At 39.3% G+C, this 20,829-nt stretch overlaps 1 long non-coding RNA gene and 1 pseudogene across 1 annotated transcript; one reads left to right on the forward strand and one right to left on the reverse strand.

The window, feature by feature from the left end:
- Nucleotides 1–1,380: 1,380 nt before the first annotated feature.
- LOC121241948 lies at nucleotides 1,381–14,079 on the reverse strand. Its single transcript, XR_005935853.1, has 3 exons — nucleotides 13,873–14,079; nucleotides 4,911–4,920; nucleotides 1,381–1,393 (listed from the first exon to the last, which is right to left on the reverse strand). It is a non-coding gene; the product is annotated as an uncharacterized LOC121241948 (long non-coding RNA).
- A 157-nt stretch (nucleotides 14,080–14,236) lies between these two features.
- On the forward strand, nucleotides 14,237–15,101 carry LOC121242362 (annotated as a pseudogene).
- The last annotated feature ends 5,728 nt before the right edge of the window (nucleotides 15,102–20,829 follow it).

Here is a 20,829-nt window from a genome sequence, read left to right on the forward strand (position 1 = left end):
ATAAAATAATCACGTAATTCTCGTAAATTTTCAATTAATCACACATTTCGATATTTAATCCTAAGCTTCTAAAATAACCTATTTTAATCTTTCAATACCTAAAAATCCTCATAACCTTAAAATACCATCATTTTATAAGACCATCAATATCCACTTAATCGAATTCATACTGAAGAAGAAAATTTATCGAATAATTATTACGATAATTATATAACTTAATAAAAATTAACATTCAAAATATCTAAAATATCAACAATATTTTATAAATAAAAAGAATACATTGGTTACTAAAATTTTCATAAAATAAGTCATGAAAAACTTATCTCTTAAGAAAAATAGGTTTACTTCCTTTAACTAACAATATTATCAAAATACAATATAATATTTATTGAAACTTAAAGCAAAAATCCTATTTAAATAGAAACTCAACAAAAAAACTTCTCACCCAAAAACAGTAGGCTAAAACCGGGAATTTTCCATATATATACATATATATTAGGTTAAAACTTTACATATAAATATACATATATATATATATATAATTACACCTTAAGAAATAAAACTAGCGATGAACATAAATACATGAATATTAGAAATGCAGAGACTCACCGAGAAGATAATGTGCGACGGTGCAGGGTGTGATGGGAGGTGGTGCACTTGGTGGCTATGCACTTGATGAGAAAGAAAGAGAGAGATACACGGTAAGAGAGGGACAAAGTCATGATATATAGAGTGAAACACGACGTGCATGGAGGTGTTACCGAGAGTGTTATGCGCGGCAACAGCCTGGGTGGCTATCGACGGTGGCACAGCTAGGCGTGGCTGAGATGCTGGACTATGGGTTCCCCTTTGCGCCACGGAGGAGACGTCCGAAAGGGTTGGTCAAAATGCAAAACTTGCCGTGCTTGGAGGAGCGACCAATTGCTCTGTTTTTGGTAGCTAAAACAGAGTATGTCGTGTGTGTTTCTCCTTCAACGGCTGGGCAACGGTTGTTGGCTTTCCGTGGTGGTGAGGATGACTGGAGGGTGGTGCACTGTTTGCACAGAGGAGTTGTTGTCCACGACTTCGAGTGGCAGGGCAGAGGCGTCACGGGAAGGAAAGAAATAGTGTTGCGTTACGGCTTGGCCAGCGGTTGGGGTGTTGCACTGCTTGGGGTGGCTTTATGTGACCAAGGCGGATGAGTGTTTTGCAGTGGCTATCTTATTGTGTTGGTGGTTTGTGGTGGAGGTTTATGGTGGCAAGGTGGATGAGCATAGAGTCGAGAACGCGGAGAGGTAGTGAACGAGAGGGAGTGAAGCGTGGGTTGCGTCGATTACGTATGGGGGCAGTGAACGTAACGGAGCGGTTTCTCTAAGCATGGCCAATGTGTGCGTATAAATATGATGTGAAAACTCTAGAGATAAGAGAGACGTGTGTGTGGAGAGAGCTGAAAATAGAGTCGTGTGTGTGTATGCATGTCGTGGATGAGAGGAACACTTACGGGTGAAAAAGAAATATAGATAGAAAGAAAAAAAAAATAAACATGCGGGAAAGAATTTAAAAGTGTGAAGAAAATAAAATAATATAAAATGAACTAAAAATAAATAAATAAAATTGAGCTTGATTGGGTTCGGGTGTTACAGTCTTGCACCCTGGGTATGCAAGTAAAAGGTTTTAAATCGAACGGTAATTCCCGTTGTCCTTTATAAAAACATTTTATAAACAGTCCCACCACAAGGACGAGCGTTCTATTATCTAGGTGGAGCTCCTCTGGTCACTCGGGAATGCATAAAATTGAGTGACATCTCTTGGGTTGTCGCCAGCTGACAATGGGGACGGGTGAGATAGTAACACTCTCGGATCGACGTCCTTGCCTCTCTACGAGTAGAGGGTAAATGATGCTTGGCCACGAACGCACTAGGCACAAAATTGGGCATCACTTGTTACGAAGTTACATGCACGGTTGTTACCCATGGCGTGATGAAGGAAGCCAGAGTATGCACATGGTCCATAAAGGAGACCATGGTGCATACCTCAATAAAATGATATTTTCAAAACAAACATTATGATTTTTGGTGCGTAATATTTTGCGTTAAAGATTTCGTGCATACATTAGTTTGGCAATTTGCAAAATGTCAAATGTCATATTTCTTTGTATTTTCTTGTTTGCATAATTCCTCTTTTTCTACATGCATGTATTTTGAGTGTTAGACTTAGTTTCACTTACTGAGATTTTGTGAAATATCATTATGGTGTTCCATCTCCGATTTTGCTCCTTGGCACTGTAAATTTTGATGCAGAGGGAGGGTATGGTGATGGATACGTGTATGGAGGTTCGGCTCTGCTAGAAGAGTCAAGATTATGGTTATTTCTCTCTTGTAATTAAGTGTTATTTTGTGACGCCCCAACTTCCACGTACGAAAATGAGGGACTCGTGATGTCGGGATGATGACCTCGAAATGTGTGTACATGCAGAAAGTGTACAACAAAAACGCAGTGGATAAATTAAATATGTCAACTAAGCACTAGAATTTTAAATACAAGACTACCAAAATAAAAGTATTATCTAAAATTATACAGTTATCCGTGAAAATAAAGTAAAAATTCAAATATATAAACAAAAGGGAAACAAATCCCATAATCCAAAAAGCGACCACATGTCACTCCTACTGCGAAGCCAATCCCTCAGGCTCAACGTCTTCATAAAACGGTACCGCAGGGTTAGGAAAACCACATGAGATATGAATCTCAGTAAGTAACAACCCAATAGATAAAAGTGCATTAATGCAACCAACAAATATGCGTGCATATGACGAAACACGAATGTGACCCAAAATCCTAATTTTTCATGAAAATGATTATTTTTCAATGCACGTAAAATATCCCATTTGACCCAAAACACGTCATGAATAATATCCACCATTTTTTCAGAAAATAGCCCAAATATAAACCAACCATTTTTCCAAAAAATGGTGCTTATAACCATTAAATCATAAACCGCCGTTTTCCTGGAAAATAGCCCAACATAATCATTTATTGAATATTGTAGGAGAGAATCACAGATGAGACTCTACCACCATCCCTATTGTTTGCACGGTAGGCGGGAATCAAAAGTGCAAATATGCATGCCATATGTAATGCTAACACTTTTATCTTAGATCTTCTAAGGGCGCAACTTTCACAAAGCTAACACTTTTATGTAAAGTATGCATACAAGAGAGCAAAAAATTAGGAATTCTATTGGAATTGGGGTGGCGCAAATGTGCATGCCATATGGTGCTAGAAATCTTTATAGCTTGAAATGCAACAAGAGAGTGAGAAGGTGGGTCGGCACGTAAGGGGTGTAAACCATCTTCAACCAAGTCTTCAAACATCACCCAAGTGGTCTTCAGATCCTTTATAAAAAGTCTCCACAGAACACAAAGCAGTAATTATGATCAAATGTAAATTGAGAACTCGAGAGAAATTTCTTTTTAATATTAGGAACAATAAGAGCAATACTGATAGTAAGAAGTGAGTTCTACAAATAGATCCTACAACAGAAATCTAGAAACTAACTTCACTTAATTGTGAAAAAACAACAACTTTGCAATCAATATATCAATTGTAAAAAGCCATAAATTTATTTTAGTATAATCTTTTTATAAACCGTTCTTTTAAGAGTAATTCAACGTAAACAAAGGTTTTACTTGCGAAATAAATGCTTTGCCTGCCATGTTGGCAATTAACAATATCAGAAATAGAAATATATAATACTCTTAAACAAAGACTTAAAAAGTCAAAACAAACATATATATATATATATATAATACTAGAAATAGATCTACTCTTAAACAAGACACCAAAATCGATAAATTTATAATTCAGTATATGTTAAATCGTCACATCTTCCACCAATTGGAACATAATTCTATATATAATGCATGGTGGCCACATGCTTGAAGAAATGCCAGTCTTCTCGCATATATAAGTTGACTAGTACCAATGGAGGATCGATATTCTATGTAAGATTAATTTTGATGTCATTGGTAGGGTCGATATTCTAAACAAAGACCTAAACTGGGCGCACGTGGGCCGGCTTAGAACCGGTGATCAATTTTCTGTCTCCTTTAGTTTTTTTGGCTTTTTTCTGCATCGGAGTTAGAAAAAGTACATGAGTACCCTTCTACTCATCGATCTATATAATTTTCTTTTCATAAAACTTTTCTCTCAGCACGTCCCTTCATTTCTAAAAGAACTCGATGCATAAATACATTCTCTTATCATTTTGTTTTGGTTGGTACACACTGTTACACCTCTTATATAAAGGTTAATGATCTTCCTTTAGAACTGGATTCCGTCCATACCCACAGGTTGGGAATCCCTTTCAATCAGGAGGCAGCACTGGATGCACTACCAGTACTACTTACCTAGTATTGCATTCTGCCCATTTATTTGATACCTATTCATTCAGTCATGGCCGTTACGTATTTTCATACATTAAAACATTTCTTCATTCAATCCGTTCTATCATTCATTCTTTTCGGTCATTTCTTTTCAATCCTTTCAGTCAACAATTCGTTAATAGAAAAACGTCATCTAAAAGCATGAGCTTAAACATCATCTTCCAAGGCATCATTTAAACACCAGTTCATGGCATCCTTTTTAAAACATCATTTAAAAGCATACGGCATAAACCTTAACGTTTCGTTTCATAGAAAATAAAGACAATAGATACTACATATAGTCATCCTTCCACACGCATATACTTAATACTTGGCTTGCATAAAAAGGAGCTGCCAAGAAAGGCCATACATATATATACATTTGAACACTTATATTGAGCATACTTTTCATAAACATCATTTCATTTCATTTCATAAGGCATCGTAAAGAGAAACATTTTTTTTTCCATTTTCATATCTTTTAAAAAACTCTAGAAGAGTATGAACATAATACTTACTTGAACTCCATTCTATTCTCATATCATGCAGTCCATTCATGTGTGTGTCAAATGACAACCTACATACATACACATAACCTTAGCATCATTCTCTATCTAATACATAAGTAACTAATTAACTTAGAATGGAACTACACTTCCCTTGAAACACACTACTTCTATCCCTAAGCTTTTACGTGTCTTTTTCTATGCCAAAACTTTTGGGGATCCACTTACAGTCACTATCTCTTCCAAACTCAACGTTCTACTTCGAGTGCTTATCCACTTAAAGTGAACCTCATGATTCACTTTAGGGTTAAGAAACTAAGACCTTCATCTTATTCTTCTTATTAACCTCATCCTGATGCATGACTGATCATATCGACTAAGCCACGCATCTCAATCTTAGAAAATACACACGACACTTCCTACATTCGAGCTTATGCTTCCTCATCATCATCATCATTATCCTCATCCATGCATATCACACGACTCTAAGCCAATTTTGAGGCTCAAACATCCTGTACCTATGTTTAGGATAAATTACCTATTACATATAGTAATTCCGTCTGGCACACATGTCTTACTAAATTATACATGTATCCTACCACCTTATCACTTAAGATTAACATAGAACATGCACGTTGATCATTTTTTGTTTGTATAAACAAGCATCATACTCCGATAATAAATCTTCTGTGTCTTCTCTTGTTTTTTGGCTTTTTTCTGCATCGGAGTTTGTAAAAGCACGAGTACCCTTGTACTCACGAACTCTTTCCTGTAAATACGCCAGGCCATATATTGAACAACGTACACACATGCAAGCCAGCTTTCTCGCTCTTCTTCTTCCCCAAAACCTTAAGACTTCGATCTAAAGTCTCCGGCCCGTCGTTTTATAACCAAAACTCCGTGATGGTGGAGTGTGTTATGCGGTTATACCAAAGCAACATTCAAAAGGAGTGCCCTCTATTAGGGTGTTCAACCGGATCCGGATCCGGATATCCGGCCATAACCGGATCCGGATCAGGATACTAAAATTAGGACGCTTATCCTCCCGGATTAATCCGGATTCAATACGGGTGGATAACCGGATTGTAACTGGATATCCGGATTTAATTCAGATCCGGGTTATAACTGGATTTAATCACGTTTTAATGTTTTTTTTTTTAAAAAAAGACATTAAAACTTGAAAAAAATGTATTTATAGCACTTGTTTTCTTTAAAAAAATTATGATATGCTTAAATTGCCCAGATTTTTCTTTAAAAATAATTTAAACACTTTCAATAAAAGATTTAAAAAAAATAAATTAACAAAAAAAATAAATAAAAATGCAAAATAAATAATATTGTTGTTACATCACAATGCAAAACATAAATTTGCAAAAAACAAAATAAATAATAATACATCACAACTAATTAACTAAAACATAAATTTACAAAGAACAAAAGAAATAATAATACATCACAACCAATTAAACTAAAACATAAATTTACAAAGAACAAAAGAAATAATAATACATCACAACTAATTAAACTAAAAAATAAATTTACAAAGATCAAAATGCATTAGTCTTCATAGTTATCTCATGTTCTTCTGCATACCCCAACATGGCTATGGTGTACTGTCACATACATACAACAAATATTAAAAGAATTCTATGAGTCCCTTTTGTGGCTTAAAGATGATTAGTGTGCATTTGCTATGATTTTTGTGTGAAACCATGTGAGAAAACATAGCTTGTATTCAGGTCTATCAACCTTCCTCAACAGCCTCATTCCCAAGGCTTGCATTGAAGGGAACCCTCTAAGATCAGGAACATCATACCTTGTACTCGTAGATGGATTCTGCAAGCTGAGAACAACAGATATGAAAAGGTAAATTCAAATCAGCTCCAAGAAAAGCTACTCTAACCCACCATGGATAGAGTTTGGTAGAGCCATGTGATGTACATCATGTGACCACTAGAAAAGTGCACAAATAATAGAAACAAGATAAACTCATCATTATATGGCAAAGATTGCAGAAATCAGAACAAACCAGCATTACTCTCTGCATTAATTGCTGCTGCTTCTTGCTCATCCTAGAGAATCTAGAAGATAATGGAATTTTGATAAACTAATCACTGAATTACATTTGAGAAGGTAGGGATAAAAAAGGATGCAACGGCTATAGAATCATCATCATAATTTTTGAGCTCAACCACGCAATGAGAACACCAACACTACCCTTTCCCCATAGTAAACACAACAACTGTTACTGCTAATACTGGATATGAAATTCAAGAAGCAGCAAAAAATCCAAATTATCATAGCATAATGGATATGCAAAAGAAATTGTGAAACAGGGCCTAAAACTCATTTACCTCCCATTGAAAATATCAAATTCATTTTCTAGCTAAAGCGAGGCTTTGGATGCTATAAATTTGACCCCACATGCCAACGATGAATTAATTACCTACATCACAAAGCACCTAAGTAATATGTAGTTCCAAGACTAAGAGCATTTAGTCAATATACTTAAGCCTCTATGCTTCACTAGGGTCAACAGCATGGGCAGCCAAAGCAATTAGAGCAGCCTGAAAGTACAAACAATTAGGAACCAGTAAAATTATAACAATTAGAGCAGCCAAAGTAATGAAAATTCTTAAACACAATATCAATTCTAATGAATTATTACAAAAATAAGGGGAACATTAAGAAGAGGGTTAAGTTGAAGTTGAAGTTGCTTAAGTTGCTGAAGTTGAAGGAAGAGGATTACCTAAAGCAAAAAAAATGCAGAGGTCAAATTAAATGGATAAATTAATAATAAAAAATCAAACTTAACAAATTAAAGTGTTTACCTTATACATGCTCCTCGATCTCCCAAGAACTAAGTGGTTCACAAGTTAACCAATTTTGCATGCGAATTAATGCTTGGACAGTCTCTGGAGCTAATGAGCTTCGATATGGGTCTATTACACGTCCACCGGTGCTAAATGCGGACTCGAATGCCACGGTGGAAATAGGGATGCCCAATACATCCCATGCGATCTCCGCAAGGATGTGATATCTAAATGAGTTCTTCTTCCACTCTGACCCATGTTGTTCAAAGTGTTTTCAATTGTACAAATTTGTTGAAATAACATATTAGAGGTCACATATAATGAGCCAGAGATTTTCAAAGTGGCATCACAAAAAAACTTTTAGAAACTTAATAAAAATACAAGCCATTTGCCAATGTTCAAACGAAGGCGCCAAAAGCTGTGACTCCTTCACTCCCATTAGCCCAAAAGCTCTTTCGTATTTTTCAGCAACACTAAGCATTAGGTATGTTGAGTTCCATCTAGTAGGAACATCTAGACACACCATTCTTCTACACAATATTCAGCTCATTTGCATATGTTTTAAATATATCAAGCCTTGCTACCTCACAAATCTTATTGCTTCTCTAATCTTATTTATAGCATCATGAATAATTTTTAAACCATCACATACAATGAGATTTAAAATATGTTCAGCACATCGCACATGTATGAACTTGCCTCCCAAAATTGTGAACTCATTATCTCTTACGTTCCTCCTCACATGATCAATAGCAACATCATTAGAGGAGGCATTATCCATGGTGATTGTAGAAAGGCGGTTAATCTCCCAATCCGCCAAGTAAGACTCTAACATCCAAGCAATGGTCTCACCCCTATGATTCGGAATCTTAAAAAACATTATAATTTTATTGTATAATACCCAACTTTGATCAATATAATGGCATATAACACAAATATAATTCTTGTTTTGTACCGATGTCCATATATCGGTGGTCAAACAAACTCTTTGACTACTCAACAATGTCTTCAACCTTTGCTTCTCCTCCTTGTATAAACCAATACACTCTTTTTGCAAGGTGGTTCAGGAAGGCAAGGTGTGTCTAGGCTCTAAATAACCCAAAATTTTAACAAATGTCGGATGCTCTATAACCTTGAATGACAATTCACACTGGATAAACAAATTGGAAATCATCGCCTTTAATTTTTCACTATCATATTGTCCTAACACTTGAGGATTAGATCATTTACTATCCATCCTAACTCCAGTGCGTGATGGTGATTTATCCTTCCCAAGATTTTTATTCTCTCTAATCGGAGAGTTCGGACAAGCATATCTTAGGTGGTGTGATATTGATGAAGTACCATTTTTATAATGGCATCCATAAATCTTAAAGCAATAATTGCATCGAGCTTTAGGTACAATGGGATCAACAGGTTCAACTCTTGTAAAATGATCTCATACAAGAGATTTGTTCGTAGCCTTCTTGGCTCTTTTTGACTTTGGGGGTGAGATGGTGTGGTGTTTTGGGTATTCATAGACGAAGGCACTAAAGGACTAGTGTCTCCCTCCATGTCCAATGAAATAGGCGTTGATCCACCAACACTACGACTAAAACTATCTTTCATCTCTTTTGAACATAAAAAATAATGTACATGCTTCAGCAAATATAATAAGAACCAACACTACCACTAAAACTATCTTCCATCTGTGATCTAAAATTGTACAAAAAACAGAACCAATGTAGTCATGTAAACTAGGACGAAAGTACTCGATGTAAAGACATTAGTTATTCCATTTACTTTGTGCTGAAGGAAAACAAGGAGCAGGAAAAGAAAGAGGAGAGCAAACAAGAAAACGCAGAAGAGAAAAAGGAAGAAGTACCAAACCTAAACTAATTACAAACTCCGACCTAAAAGATAAGAAAAATAAAAAGAAATACACAAAAACTGGATTCCAGACAATTTAGCTTAGCTATTCCCCTGCTATGCAATCATACCTAATGCATCCCATATCAGCAGCTTGCATGTGACTTAACTACAGAAGCACATATGGCTAAGAAAATCAAAACTATGCTTAAAATTTGAATCACTCCACCAAATCTCTTGAAGAGTAGTTTACAAAGCCCTCCACCCAACAAAAAAAAAAAAAAAAAAAAACAAAATAGAGAGGCATACATCAACAAAAGATTGATAAATCTAAAATTAAAAAGAGGCAAACGGAAAACATTAAGATCAGAACAAAGTACTTACTAAAAAAAATTCAAACCAGGATAAATGAAAGATGTAATAGATGATATGATTCACTTAACAATAAAATTCTCTAACATTTTGAAGAGGCAAGATTTTTTTTTTAAGAGGAGAATATAACGCAAATGATTTTACAAAATCAGTCAATGGTTATCATACTAGTTTGGCATAGTTGTCGTTTACAATCCAAAAGTGTAACACCTCGCATTTTAGTGTATTTTTACTAAAAGGTTATTTCTATTTATTTAAAAATTTATTCTTGTATTTTAAAATTGGTTGGATTTTTAGTGAGTTTATTTTTATGATTTTAATTTGGTGAAAATTAATTTTTATGTGCTTTCTTATTATTTATTCATTGCTGTACATTTAAATTGCTTTTCATATTAAATTAATTACTGTGGGATTTAATTATTTCAATTTGACTTTACCATTATGTTTAAATTATTTTATTTAACTTGCTGTTTTAAAATCTTTTCCGTTGGATCATTTTTGTGACCCAAGTTATGAAGATTAGACCTCATTTCTTTCTCTGCATTTTTCTTTTCCTCTTTTCTTTTTCTTTTCTTCTTCTTGCCTTTTTCTTTCTTCTTCTTCCTTCCCCTCCCGCGCGACCCAGCCCCTCTCTCTCCTGTGCATCATTCTTCGATCACCCAGCCCGCCGCCGTGCGCCGGCGGTGGTCGACACCGCCCGGCTCCCTAGCTTCCCCAACCACCGGCGACGCTACCCCTCCGATCTCAACTCCATTCGCGCTGCCGTTAGCCACCACGAGCCCACTGAAGTCGCGGCATTCTTTCCGCCGCTGCACCGCCGTCGCACCACCATTGGCCACCATCTTCACACCACTTCATCCTTGACCTCTTAGCAACCCATTGGACCCAACCCCACCTCCGATCCGCCATCGGTGAAACTCCACCATCCACTTTTTCGATTTGGGTATTTTGGTCTTCTACCGCCCATTGCGCCGCCACCCACGGCCAACCTTCACCACCACTAGCTTCACCGACCTCCCTAGGCCCTACCCTATCATTTTTGGGTCTTCGTTTGTCTCCGTTGAAAAGTGGGTATCTGTGACCCACGGCCACAGTGTATTTTACACTGTTCTGTAGCTGTTTTTCCACTTCTTGCAGCTTCGTGATCCTTCGGAAATTACTTTATAGCGCTGTAAGTATTTTCCAAAGAATTCTTGTGAATTTAATGTATCTTTGCACTAACGCATTTCACTGTATTTGAACTGTTGATTGGTTTTACCGGACTGAGTCCGAGGAGTACGGGGATCGGATAGATTTGTGATTGGAGTTGTTTGGTTGGTTTGGTTGAATTGGTTATTGGTTGTTGATGAGTTGTTTGATTGGATTTGATGGGACTGGTTATTGATGGACGTTGGATTGGTGTTGGTACATGTGCATTTCATTATTTCATGCATGATCATGTTTGTAAAGAAAACTGGGTTTTCGTGTATTGCATTCATGCTCATGTGTGATTTGGAAAGTTATGATTTTATGTGAGAATATTTTTGGGTGCGTGTGTATCACGACCCCAAGTCGAGATGGGGCATTATCTCGGTGGAGCTCATCTGGTTACTCGGGAGCGGAATAAACTGAGTAACGTCCCCTGGATTGTCGCTGGGCGACAATGGGATCGGACGAGAGATTCGTGCCGACTCCGTGGTCCTTCTGCTGGCGGGGACTAGAGGATGTCTGGCCACGTACGCGCTAGGCGCGGAACTGGGCATCGCAAGTTGCGTAGTGGGTGCTTGGCTACGAACGCGCTGGGCGCGGAACTGAGCATCGCTACGAAGCCAGGACGTGCGGATGGTCCCTAGGGGAGGCCATGGTGCATAGGGTAATAACGGATTAATTGGCTATTTTCTGGGAAAATAGTGTGTGTTGGATTTTGTGTAAATCATTTTCTGGAAAAATGTTTTACGGATTATTTTTGGGCCAAATGGGATTTTGGCGTGTTGGAGAAATTATCATTTTTGGGGAAAATGATGTTTTGAGGAAAATGCATATTTCATCATATGCATGCATGTTGGTTGCATTAAATGCATTTTATTTCCTGAGGATTATTTGGGTTATACTTACCTGCAGTACCATTATGTGGTAACGCAGATTTTGATGCAGATGAGGAGGAGGAGGGCGAGCCTGAGGAGACGGCTCCACCCGAGGAGTGATCTGGGATCACTCGTTTGTTTATTTGAAAACTATTGTAATATATTTTTATGGATGACTGTATAACTGCTATTCAAATTTTTACTGATGTTTGATTGTAAATAAATTCTGGTACTTAGTTGACTATCTGCTGCGTTATTTTATTTGTACACTGTTGCATGTACACACACTGGCACTTCGTTGGGATGTGTGACCGTGTTGTCACCATCCTGGCGTCTTGATCCCTGTGTATTTATATAAGGGAGATTGGGGGCGCCACAGGTGGTATTAGAGCAGTTCGGCTCTGGGTAAAACCACATGTCCCTTAGGATAGTACCAGAAAATTATTTTATTATTTTAAAATAATAAATTTTTGTTGAAGTGGGGTAAGTTAAGTTATTTATTTTATATTATGAGTTTATTGTTATTTTATTTTATGTTAATTGACGCTATTTGATTACGTCAAATAATGGTAGAGAATGTGTTTTTAATAATAGTGTGTTAATAAATTTGTGTTTCATGGGTCATCGACATTATCTATCATCAAATCATGCATGGAGAAGAGAATGTGCTAAGTTTGATGGGAGAATAGAGGATAGAATTGCACCAAAAGAGTTGTCTGGGGAAGAGATAATGGAACAATTGGTACATGTTAGGGCGAACAATTTCGACAAAGGTTGGGGAAAGAACAAGAGAAAACGAGACACAACAGAATTGAATTGGATAAAGCGTAGTATTTTTTTTGACTTGCCGTATTGGTCGTCTTGCATGTTGCGACATAGTTTGGATGTAATGTACATAGAGAAGAATATTTGTGATAATATAATGGGTACATTGATGAGCATTAACAAAAAGATGAGGGACACGATCAAGACGAGGAAAGATATTGAGAGAATGAGAATTAAACATAATCTACATTTGCGGGTGGAATGCAATAGGGTGGTTATGCCGCATGTAAGGCTGTGCATAATGGGCTGTAAGCCCGATCCGTTTACCAGAACCGACTTCTCCAACCCGTGAAAGACGGGTTCATCGGGTCAAATGTATAATACCGGGTTTTAGTAAAATCAACCCGTCGAATCCGTCGAAACCGACTCTGAGTTGAAGATGAAAACAGAGCTGAAGACCACGAAAACACTTACTAAGCTGAAGACGAAAGCAATCTCCTTTCCACTGCGGAAACCCTAGTCACTATCCCCGTTCTCCATCGCCGTTTGCGTCACCGGTCGCAGCAGTGCGTTCTCTCTCTCTCTCTCTCTCTCTCTCTCTCTCTCTCTCGGTAAGATTTAAGTTTTCGAGCTTTGTTTGGTGCTCTGTGTGTGTGTGGTGTGTTTGTTTGGGTATTAGATGTTCATAATTTTTGGGTGATATTTTTAATTTGTACACCACAGTTTGATGGATTTTTGCATGAAATCCCTACTTTGTGATGGGCACTTTCTCTGGGTTGCAGAGTCTGTTGAAATGTTGAACTAGTTTGTGAGTTTGTTGTTGGGTATAGCAACGTAAATTGCACCGAAATGGAGGACCCCTTTTATCCATTAGTTTCTATTTCTCATAGGTTTGAGAGCTGTAAATGGAGGACCATGGAATGCCCAATTAAGCATGGGTACCAAAATGGAGGACTATGGAATGCCCATTCTAACAATCTTTATATATTTTGAGTTTTTTCTCATCTTGACAACGATGGGTACAAACCCAGAAAAGCTTTTGGGTTTTGTTCACTGATTGGCATGGTTAATGTGGATTCATGTACAAATTTTCTGGATAAACTCTGTTTGGGGATGCCCTTGTACTAAGGATGTTTGGGCTCTTTGTTGAAAAAAAATTTGAAAGTTTAGTCTTCCTGATCTCAATTTCATGGACCTGGTTCTTACCATAGAAGGGTATTTAGAAGCTGCACATTTTGAACTCTTCTTGGTTATTGCTAGATTTTTGTGGCTAAGACGCAATAAAATTTTGTATGAATATGATGGTATTTTCCAATATGCCTCTTTATTTTAGATTGTTTTTTTGAGTTGTGTCAATGTGCTATTATTATAAGAACTAAATAAATAAATACGTGGGGTTTTTGTTTCCTCTGGGTAGCTTTCCTAAAACTGGTCTAAATACATTGTTTTTCTGCTGAAGTTCTGTTATGAGGTTGAGTTTGAGGTTGCTGAAATTCTGAAATTTTTTGAACTTTCTTTAGCCAGGCATGAGAATGGACGCAATATCATACTACATAGATTTCTAGCACATGCTGATTCAGTTACTGACATTACTCTTGTAGTGGGGCTCTACAACTCTACAATAATCTCTTGCTCATTGAATTTTACATGTAAGTTCTGGAATCTTTCACGTGGGACACATCTTAGGACAGTGGCATTCCCATGCATAATTTTTGGAGTTGCACTAGACCCAACAGAGTCTGAGTTTCATGCAGCAGGGTCAGATGGTTCTGTTTACAAGGGAACATTGAAGGTTGGAAGCAAAAAACTTGTTAGCCAAGGGGGGAACTGGTGAAATGGACCCAAAAACATGATGGGGCAATCATATCTTTGGCGATAACAAATGAGGGGCGGAATTTGGTATCTGCAATAGAAGATGGAAGTGTATGGAGTTGGGTAATCACAACTGGAGAGATCATTATGGCTCTTAAAAATGAGATGGGGAGCATTAGTGATATGGTGGTGAGCATAGGGAGGATTAGTTATGGCAAGGGGCATGGCGTTGGAGGGACTTCTGCAACTAGTATATCAGGGAAGTAGAGTCTTTCTTGCAGAGAGTTGAGTTTTCCCATGACGCAGACACTAGAAATGGAAGAGATATTGACTTTGGTGGCAAAGGACAGGAGCAGAGCCATTGACATGCTTGAATCTCCCATCGATATGTACGAGAAGCTCTTGGAACTCATTCTCAAAGAAGCCAAGGAAGGCACCAGCACGGGTAGTGAGTAAGCGAAAGATGTCATGTATACTTTAAGTAGCTAAGTTTGTTATCCAAACAAATAAGAAAGCAGCACAACTGATTTGATGGTTCTTTTTAATCTCATTTAAAAGCACAAAGAACAATTCACTATATTACATGTCACAATAACCACCACTATGGCATGTAGCAGGCAGGCAGGAGCGGGTCTGGTCGGACCGAGTCCAAACCCGGTTAAATGTCATTGGGTTGTAGGCCTAGCCGTATGCATGTTTTACGATGACGAGGGAGGAGAGGATGGACTTCTACAAATGGTTGCAAGGTGTGAAGTTGCCAGATGGTTATGCTTCAAATATTGGTAGATGCGTGAGTCTTGATGACTGGAAAATCAGTGGATTGAAAAGTCATGACTGTCACGTATTTTTGTAGAAGTTATTGCTGTGGGAATTCATGGGAAACTGACATCTAATGTACGTGTTGCCATATCCGAACTTTGTATATTTTTTAAGGATTTGTTTGCTCGAGTAGTAAATCGAGATGTGTTGCAGAAACTGGAAGAAGATATTGCTACTATATTATGTAAATTCGAGTAGATCTTTCCACCATCATTTTTTTATGTCATGATTCATTTAGCAATACATTTACCGTGAGAGGTACTGTTGGGTGGACCGATGCAGTTTCAGTGGATGTATCCAGTTGAAAGATATTTGGGTCGACTGAAGCGCACTGTTGGGAATAAAGCCAGAGCTGAGGGTTCAATAGCAGAGGCTTATATACACGGTGAATGGTTAACATTTTGCTCCCTATATCTTCGTGGTGTTGAGACACGATTTAATCTTCAAGAGCGAAATGTTGATCTTGCTGTTCCACCTCCTCACGAGCTATCAGTGTTTCCTCAGAATGTACGACCCTTGGGTGCACAAAGGGGTTACGATTTAATCGATGGAGAGTTGGGTAAAGTTCGATGGTATGTGCTCAATAATTGCCGGGAGATTGATGATTATCTCAGGTATGTTGTTCCATAGTTCGAATAATTCTAGTTTTTTTCAAGTTTAACTATAATTATTGTGCTCAAAATATACATCTTTTGCATTTATCTATAACAGTGAGCACATGGACAAACTTAGGACGAAAGGCATAGAAAATATAGAGGCAAGACAAGAGGAAGAATTTTCCGGATGGTTTGAAGAACGTATATGAACTAAAATTATATATATGTTATATTTTGAAACTTTTAACTCTAAATAACTTTTAATAAATATATACTATTTCCATTGTTAGATTTTGGAACAACGTACTCGTGATTCCGGATCAATTTCTTCTGATTTATATGCACTGGCTTGTGGTCCCTCAAATAGAGCACTTCGATACACTGCATGCACAGTTCGAGGTTATAGATTCCATACTCTGGACTGTGAACGTAATAAAAAGACTCAAAACTCTAGTGTGTTGGTCGAGGGGAGTCATGGAACAGATGATATTAACTATTATGGTGTCATACGTGATATTATCATATTGAAATATCTGAGCAAGTTTGTAACATATGTCTTTAAATGTGATTGGTGGGATCTAGGCGGTGGTCTGTAACGCCAGTCCTTGTGGTGAGTCTTTTTATGAAATATTTTAAGAAAGGACGACGGGAATTACTGTCCGATTTAAAACTTTTTGCTTTCTTCCCAGGGTGCAAGACTCTACGTTTATAAAATAAAATTTGCTTTTACAATATAAGAGGTTTATAGCGGAAAACATCATTTTTAATAATAAAAGGCCTCCCTTACATTTAAATGCTCGTGCCTAGACTTCCATGCTCTTCCTCATGGGCCCTATCCGTCCCGACGCGTACTTCATTTCCTTCCCTGTTGGGGGAGGGACATGCATAAAAACTAAAATGAGTCGAAGACTCATAAGCATTACTTTATGCAGTTAAAATATAACAATGTAGGTTTTCATTAATGCATTCATCATTCGTACATACTATACATGCATGCGTGCATACGTGCGTTCATTTGAAAACTTCACTGGACGGGGTTGTCCTTTCTTTTCATAAAACGTGTTACCCGCCAGTGCCTTCATTTCTGCAAGAGTGCAGTGCCTTCATTTCTTAAAATGCATTCATTCCTGCGTGCGTGCATACATACGTACATACATACATTCTTTCTTTTCACTTTCATAGGCTGGTACACACTGTTACGCCCCGTGTGTTAGGGTTAGCGGCCCTTTGACCTGGATTCCGCCCGTGGCCACAGGTTGGGAATCCCATTTCATAGGGGGCAGCACTGGGTGTACTACCAGTACTACTTACTTGGCATTGCAATCTGCCCATTTATTGGTACCCTTTCATTCATTCATGTGGCCGTTACGTATCTTCATACATTTCATGCTTTCATTCATTCATGCCAGCTCTAAAGAGTTGGAGCTTTCATTCATTTCTTTTTTTCATTTAACATGAGAAATATTTCTTTTCGTGAGAAAACGTCATTTCGTGAGTGTGGGCACGAACGTCCTCTTTCATGACGTCCACGAGCATCACCTCATGGCGTACACGAAAGTATCAGTTCGTACCGTCCATAAAACATAAAGCAGGGCTCCAACTTTGCCTTTCGCGTCATCCATAAGCATCACCTTGAATGTTGGCCTTCGCGGCGTCTGCGAGTATCACCTCGCAGCGCTCGAGACAGCGTCAGTCCGTAGGATCCAAGAAGGCGTCGGCTCAAGCTCGTCTTTCGTGCATTTTCATCAGTTCGTTTCTTTAAAAGTACATACAATAGATATATCTTATAAACATCCGTTCGCATGCGTACAATTAATAACTGGGTGCGTAAAAAGGGGCTTTCATGGAAGGGCCGTATGTACATATACGTTTGAAAGCTTGGCATCTTTTTTCATAAACATTTTCTTAAATATAAAAGCTTTTCCTTTTCGTTTCATAATTTCTAGAAAACTCCAGAAGGGCATGAATGTAATACTTACCTAGACTCCATGCTACTTTCATACCATGCAGTCCATTCATGCACGTGTCAGCTGGCAATCTACATGCATACATAACCTTAACGTCATTCTCTATCTAGTACATAAACAACTGAACTAGAAATAGAACTACACTATATTTGAAACACTCTCCTTCTATCCCGTGCACTTACGTGCCATTCATTACGTTAAAACCTTCGGGGACCACTTAAGGTCACCACATCTTCCAACGCAATGTTTTGCCTTGAGTGCTCATCTACTAAAGTGAACCCATGATTCACCTTAGAATTAAGACACTAAGACATTCGTCTTATTCTCCTTATTGAACTCATCTTGATGCATGACTCAGACCAACTAAGTCACGCATCCCAATCCTAGACAATACACCCGTCACTACCTCCATACATCCTAGCCCATACTAATTCTTCATTCCCATCCATACAAGCCACACGGCTCTAAACCAACTCTGATGCTTAAGCATTGTGTAACTGTACTCAAGACAGACTACCTATTACATACGGTGAATCCGTCTGGTACACGTGCTCACCAGATTACACATGTATCTTATCCCTTTATTACCTAAGATCAATATATAACATGTTGATCACCTGCCCGTAGGGATAAGGGCCATATTCCGATACTAACATTCTCTTAACTCGGCTAGCATGACTCTTCATGCTATCCATCCCTTCTTACAGTTCATCCCAACACTTAACGCGACAAGACTCCGTTCACAACTATGCCTTATGACACGTCACATAGCTCGAGACTACTCTCAAGTTACACTGTGACCTTGTCACGTCACCTGATATCCTGTTATGTCACTTCTACGCCAACTTCTAACTCATCACGAGTACGGTTCCTCACGTACTCCCGTCACATCGTGACATCTCGTCACATTCTCGTTACGCCATTTCTACAATAACTTCACCCATCACAAGCATACTGTCCGTAACCATGTCACTTCATGACGTTGCCCAGTCATGCTTCCGCTGCGCACTATTACACTTATTCTGCTACTACACCCATACTTCCAGCCATAAGTCTTTCACGGTGACACTTGTCACTTCAGACTATGGGATGTGCCATAACTATTTCGGGACACTGTTCCACAGTTACCGACATAACTCGCTATGCCCTTCAATCATTAAACCGTCCTTATCTTTGCGACACGCCATACGGTGTATCGCTGCCTCGCGGAGTACCCTCCATGTATGCTCTATTTCCACACACTACAACCTATCATCAATATGGCATACCCGCCATACGATGCATCACTCTACCACATGGAGTACACTCCTCGTGTACTCCGTTCATACACACCACATCACCATCACGGTATACCCGCCATATGGTGCATCGCTCCACTACATGGAGTACACTCCGCATATACTCCATACATGCTACGCCACATCACCATCACGGCATACTCGCCATATGGTGCATCACTCCATACACACTACGCCACATCACCATCAAGGCATACTCGCCGTATGGTGCATCGCTTCACTATATGGAGTACACTCCGCGTATACTCCATACACACTATACCACATCACCATCATGGCATACCCGCCGTATGGTGCATCGCTCCACTACATGGAGTACACTCCGCGTATACTCCATACACGCTACGCCACATCACCATCATAGCATACCAGCCGTATAGTGCATCGCTCCACTACATGGAGTACACTCCGCGTATACTCTATACATGCTACGCCACATCACCATCACGGCATACCCGCCGTATGGTGCATCGCTCCACCAGATGGAGTACATTCTACATGTACTCCCTTCATACGCATGCTACATCACGCAGAGTACACTCAGCGTGTACTCTATCCATTCCACACAACGCCACGCCATCCATACAACATATGCCCCATAACTACTGTACAGCACAACCACGCCATCATTACAACACAACCTCCACAACTGCATTACCTAGCATAGTCCACAACACTTCACAAATATGCCCAACACTTCACAGTGCACTATCTAGCGCATCTCAATACAACCCAGTCGTTCTCCTAATACTAACAGCATAGTCTACAACCTAATCAACTAATCAATATCTATCATAATTAAAAGGGATAGAGAGTTATACCATCGACGGGATAACCCGTGCGTTGTCCGTTGATCGTCATAGCCAATGACGTTGGAGAGGTCGTACGTGGTGGCTAACCCACGTATGTTGACTGTTTGGGCGTTTGGATAGCTAAGTGTGGTCTTGGAAGGGCTCGTGAAGGCCTTGTGTTGGTGGCTGTGAGGAGCGGTACACAGCGTACCTGAACGTGTACAATGGCGGTCAGTCGCATGCAGTGACTGTCCATCACGTGCAGTGATTACCCACCACATAAAGTGGTAGTTTGGACCTATGGTTCGGCTGAGGGAAATGCGGTAAATCTCGAGGTGGCACCTCGGTGGCTCATGGCGGTGGATTTGGCCGTGAAGTGGGTGAGAGGCCATGGGAGAGTGAGAGAGAGTGTGAGTGCTTGGGTGACAGATCGGGGCCGTGGGTGGTTGGGTTGACTTGGTGGTGGCCTGAGGAGGCTGATGACGGTGGTTACCCACTGTGGGTGGCAGTGCACGGCGGTGCATAGTGTGCAACCCGTGCGTGTGAGGGAGAGGGAGGCCATCCGTGAGTGAGAGGCTACTGGCCATGGTTCACGTGGAGGAGGAAGGGGGAGGTCCATGGTGGCGTCTAGTGGCCGTGGGTGCCACGCACGGCGGCGCTAGAGGCCGTGCACAGTGAAGCCGTGCGTGGGTCTCCTCGCGCGTGCGTGTATGCGATGGAGGGGGAAGGTGGCTGCATGGGAGGAGCTAAGATTGCTGGAGGGTGGTGGCCGGTGG

The sequence above is a fragment of the Juglans microcarpa x Juglans regia genome, chromosome 8D (assembly GCF_004785595.1).
Source record: "Juglans microcarpa x Juglans regia isolate MS1-56 chromosome 8D, Jm3101_v1.0, whole genome shotgun sequence".
Taxonomy (NCBI): domain Eukaryota; kingdom Viridiplantae; phylum Streptophyta; class Magnoliopsida; order Fagales; family Juglandaceae; genus Juglans; species Juglans microcarpa x Juglans regia.